This window comes from Dicentrarchus labrax, unplaced genomic scaffold (assembly GCF_905237075.1).
Source record: "Dicentrarchus labrax unplaced genomic scaffold, dlabrax2021, whole genome shotgun sequence".
In the NCBI taxonomy this organism is placed as follows: domain Eukaryota; kingdom Metazoa; phylum Chordata; class Actinopteri; family Moronidae; genus Dicentrarchus; species Dicentrarchus labrax.
Genome location: NW_026136707.1, coordinates 3,511,821 through 3,517,800, shown reverse-complemented (window position 1 = coordinate 3,517,800; position 5,980 = coordinate 3,511,821).

Below are 5,980 nucleotides of genomic sequence, written 5' to 3'. Positions count from 1 at the left end.
TCTTCACCAGAATCATCACAAGGGGGGGTTATTATGTTGATTATGATCCCCATTAGTTATTACCTTGGAAAAAACAACTCTTCCAGGAGTTCATATTCAAATAAAATACATATAGTCAACAATGTTTGCACGTACACTTCATACCGAAAACAGTAAAGTTACAACATTAACACTGTTAGAACAATTTAGATCTACTAACAGAACAAAACAACAATAATAATCAGTTCCTCAAAAAAAAAGGAAGCAGGCCTCTGTATGACTCAATCAAGTGTCCTCATTCATGTTGACAGTTGAAAGATCATCTATTAAATCAATAACCTCCTCTTTCTGAAGATCCATCTGGTCCGATGAAGGTATCAGAGTCTTTAATGCACAGCAGCTGGATCTCTAAGACGCAAGAGTCCCATCATCATCTCCGTCCTCCACCACACACCGCCTTCTCTCTGCACAGCGACGGCCGATAACTGATGTCTTCTCCCTTGGTTTCATAATGAACAGATACATCCAGCACACAAGCAGACAACACCACCAAACTCACTTCCAACAGATCAATCTGTTGTTGTTTTTTCTTCCCAAAGCATTTTTAGTCACAGCTGCAGACGCCTCATTAGCATTACCTTTTTATTTCTTCTTCTGACCACAACTCTGAATGTGAATCCAGCTCAATTTCATGAGATGAATCTGTAAAAAGACAGGTAATAGGGTTAGAACAGGAAATGTTTTCTGTGATTTCACCTTCACAGCTACGGTGTGTGTTTTTCTGCTAAAAATGGAACAGAAGAGACACAAAATACTGAGCATTATTCTCTAATCCTGATCAGACCACATGCACGGGGGTGGATCTAGAGGCTGCCTTACCACCGCAGCTTGGTGTCAAATGCTGTCAGATGTAACACATTAATTTAGATTAATTATTAAAGAAAAAGCATATTAACTCATATAATTTAATGATCTGTTAAAGCCACTTTTTAGACTAAGCAATAGGCTTAAGTTCAATGAAAAAAAGACATGTATTTGGAAATCAAATCGATTTCTAATGCCATATTTAATATTTCCATTCAATGCTTTACTAATGTGCCACAATAATATCAAGTTTTTGAGTTAAAATATCTTCATTTAGGGGCTTTTCCAAGCAAATGTTGATGTATGTGATTGTGATTAAATCTCTCACATATAGTATTTCTGCCACTCCTTAAAGTCTCCCTCTGACCACTGCGTGAATATTTAAAAAATTAAAATAAAATAAAATAACATGTAAGATGTTAAGTAGACTTACTTATATATGTAAAATAATATCATACAGTAACTCACCATTGCAAGTAGATTCTCCTTCACTGTTTTCTGGAAATAAAAGGCTGCTCTTATAGCGTAAGCTTGTCCACAATGACTCCTTATATATCTGCATACAGTGGCAAGAAAAAGTATGTGAACCTTTTGAATTTGAAAGTTTTTTGATCTTTCATGTCTTTATTGAGAACAACCAAAAAAAACTCATAGTGCTTGTGGAAAAAGTATGTGAACCCTTGAGTTAATGACCTCAAAAAAGCTCAGGTTTCAGTCAGGTTTTGGCACACCTGGAGTCTCGTTAAGATAATAAGTTTGGAGGTGTGGACTACAGCTACTTTGACTGATAAAAAACCCCTCAAACTTTTGAAGTTTGCGCTGCACAAGAAGAACACGCTTATGTGAGCCATGCCTCGCCAAAAAGAGCTTTCAGAGGATCTACAATCAAGAAGTGTTGATTTACATAAAGCTGGCAAGGATTACAAAGTTATTTCAAAGACTTTAGAAATTCACCAGTCAACAGTTAGGCAAACAATCTACAAATAGAGACACTTTGGGATTGTTGCTATTCTACCAAGAAGTGGGCACCCAGTCAAAATGACACCAAGAGCACAACGAAGACTCATCAATGAGGTAAAGAAACAACCCCGAATGACAGCCAAAGATTTGAAGGCATCATTGGAACTTGCTAACATCTCTGTTCATGAGTCTACAATACGTAAAACACTGAACAAGCAGGGTATCCACGGCAGGACACCACGAAGGAAGCCACTGCTTACTAAAAAGAACATTGCTGCACGCCTGAAGTTTGCAAACGAGCACATTGACACTCCACAGCGGTATTGGCAAAATGTTCTGTGGACTGATGGAACTAAGATTGAACTATTTGGAAAAAACACACAGAACTACATCTGGCGTAGAAAGGGCACGGCATATCATCACGAAAACATCATCCCAACCGTAAAGTATGGTGGAGGAAACATCATGATTTGGGCCTGCTTTGCTGCATCAGAGCCTGGCCAGCTTGGAATCATTGAGGGGAAGATGAATTCCCAAGTATATCAGACAATTCTTCAGGATAATGTGAGAATGTACGTCAGCTGAAACTGTGTAGAAGGTGGGTGATGCAACAGGACAACGACCCAAAACACCGGAGCAAGTCCACAACAGAATGGCTTCAGAAAAACTGTCATTTTGAATGTTGAATGAGTGTTCAATAAAGACATAAAAGATCAGAATTTTTTTTTTTTTTGTGTTATTTTTAGACACATTATGTTTGTCAATACCCTTGACTTACATGAAGATCAGATCACATTTTATGACATTTTATTCAGAAAACAATAAAATTCCAAAAGGTTCACATACTTTTTCTTGCCACTGTATATTCATTGGTAACTCTATTCACACCTTTTGTTCAATTTAAATACTCTGAACTAAAACCCTTCAAATATCTATGAGGGCCTGTCTGTCACATGTCAATGCAAACACAAACACCTATTGTCCTCACGGATACAATACAGAGCCTATCCACAGCACACAACCAGCATGAGGTCACTTTTCTCAATGGAAATGGGGACAAAGGGTAAATTTGAACATCCTCGGTCACCTGTGGCAGTCACTTGGCAGATGTGAAGTTGTAACCTTACAGCTAGAAAACCAACGGTGGTTGGTTAATACATTTACTTTTGTAGTGTTGAAGAAATCTGAGGCCTTCGAGAGGGAAGTGATTCAAAAAGCCTTTAATATCTCACGGCTTTTACCTCAGTAACAGTTAGTAGTACATGGCTACGCGTTTCAGTCATGTTTAGTGACACACATTTACTTTCGTGGTTTAAAGCGACGCCCTTCCAACACTTAATGACCTCACTGTAAGATTACAAAAGCTTAATTTAAATCTGAGCTACACCTACGATACAGGGTAGATGTATTATTTAAAATAGAAAACTAGAGAATAAAAAACACAGCTCATCCAGTATCAGACTAACAGAAGTGTTAGAGAGATATATGCTTCTGAACTCAATAAAGAAAAGCATCTGGACACTCATCTGTGCAGAAATGTTACTTATTTTGAGAGCTTACAGTCTGAGACCTTGTAAACACAGATTCTTATCACATGGATATTTGAACAGTTTTTGTATTGCATGTTTAATTTGATTTATTTACTTGCTGCCTAATATATCCAACCACAGTAGCCCTGATATCCACATTATTCACATCACCTGTCAGTGCTCATAATGTTAGAAAAAAGTTAGAAAAGTAGATAATTGCCATTGTGGTTTGCAGCCAAGATGGTAATACAAGTCACAGATGACTAAGTTACTCACAACCACCACGAGTCTTAAATCTTAAAATATATCTGTCTCTATAAAAACCCTGCAAGTTTAACATCATTAGACTTTATACAAATATAAATACACAGACACATTTACAGATAACTCCCCATTACAGGGATTTGTTTCTGGTCCTAAGGTGTCTAAAGTCGTATTATGACACTGTGCACAGTTACCACAGGGGTTTATTTTATTGGTTCACACAAGAAATCATTTTCCAGGAGTTTTTTCTTGACAGCACTTACTCACCAACAGTCGTATAATTTACCGGTAGTTGCTTGTGTCGTACCGCCAACAGTCGAGTTTCAGACCCAGGTTTACTTATCTGCGTGAGGGGGCTGAAATGTTCCAGGACAACATAGATCATTTCCAGGATTAAACTCAAAACTAGCCTCTAAATTTCCAGGTTTTCCAGGACCCGTGGGAACAATATAAAGGGAGCCAGGAGACAATAGATCATTATTAAGTCAATACAGGCTCAAACCAGGGTGTCATTGTGTTGAATAGTGAGGTTATCTTTAGGCAACACACACATATGAAACGCAGACTCACACCAGATTGTGACAGATATCCCTTCACGCCCACCTCATGTGACCTCATGTGTGATTATAAACTATAAATCAAGCAAAGAATCGTCCTCCTGCAGGAGTAGGAGTAAAGTAATACCCAAAGTATCTGAAAACAGAAGCAATCAACACAGACAACATGCTTTTTGTTATAATAAATGAGTCATAAAGCTTCAGCTCTGTTGTTCCAGTTTAAGATCCTGGTGCAAATAACATTACAGAAAAAAACCTACTTTACATTTTAATGAATGCTCTGATTGACCAGCGGTATGCATAAATAATAAGATAACCATTAGCCTGCGAGACAGTAGCCAGCAGGCTGCTCGCCAACCTGGCTAAAGCCTCCGTGCTCACATCAACAGGGTGCTGAAACAACAACAGCAGATATATATTCGCCAAGGATTAGAGGGAAGGATTACTGTGCTGCAGTAAAGAAATGTGTCTGAATTAATTTGTGTTTGCATCTTAAACCTAAATCAAGTTGTTCTCCATAACTCCTGAAGGTGTGTACTAGATAATATTGGAGTATTAATCCCACATGTTGGCTTTGTTTCACCCAGCGTGGACATTATACAGCATCAACGAAGGGTTGAAACAGATGATTTCTTCTTTAAACGTGAAGAAACTGAATGTGAAAGCGAGACTTTAAAAAAAAAAAGAGGAGGGTTGAAAGATGAGCACACGATACTGCCAAAATATTGACACAGCGGCGTTCACAAATATGAAGAGATTACCCTGTTGACCTTTTTAAACTCACACATCCGCCTGCAGGTAACAGCACATAACGTACTCCACGGCTCATTTAGCTGCTGTAAGGCACTCCGCCCGCCTTACAAATCACTCAATATGTAATTTATTAGTAATTGCACCAGATGCTGTCTAAATAATAAGGTTTGGAAATGTTGATTGTACATGTCGGATGCAGAAAAGGCAGAGACATGATGCAAAAAAATACAAAACCATCCAAATGAAAACCCCTTGAAACTATGAAAATGTGGTCTCAGGCTGCTGCGTGTGATGAGTATTTTCAAGTCACTGGCCCCAATAATAATACCTTGTTAGTCCTGAGTAATTCTAGACGTGGTCAGTTTAAGTGGTTTTTCAGTTTCTGTGGGCGGTGATGCAACAATTTAGTCACTGCTGGAGTTATTTAAGATATGTGTAGTAAACAAACACATCACGTTTTCCAGATTATCTCCTTTAAAATGTGAAAAATTACATAAATACAGATTTTAATCATCGCCTCTTGAATTGGGAGAGATTTGATGATCGTCAGTAAAAATCTATTAATTAATCTATTATTATTATTATTATTATTATTAATATATTGGCTGTACCTGTGAAACTACAGTTAAAAGCCGGGTCCCCTTTACTAGCCTGGTGTTGCTTTACAATTAAAGGCCGGTCTTAATTAGAGGCCTGGTCTAGATTTTAGAGTTTATTTGGTTACTTTGGATGTATAAAAACCCATTAAAGCCCACCGGGTCACCTGCTTGAACGAGTTTTAATCTGCTTAGATAAGACAGAAAAATATAAATATTTAAACGTTTTGTTAACATCTACCTGCTTACACATCTTACATCAGTTCGATCCTCCACAAATCAAACAATTCAGTTCATTTTAATGAAACTACGAGCACCAAATGATCAAATGAATGATTCATAATGTATATGTTATTAAGTAATATTCACATTTAATAGTATTTCCCCGTCTTTGTTGAGTTTTGTGCAAAATTAACTAAAAGTCTGTCCCATATTGAGAAGCCTATTCCAAATAAAAGCAGGATTTCAGAGATTAAAG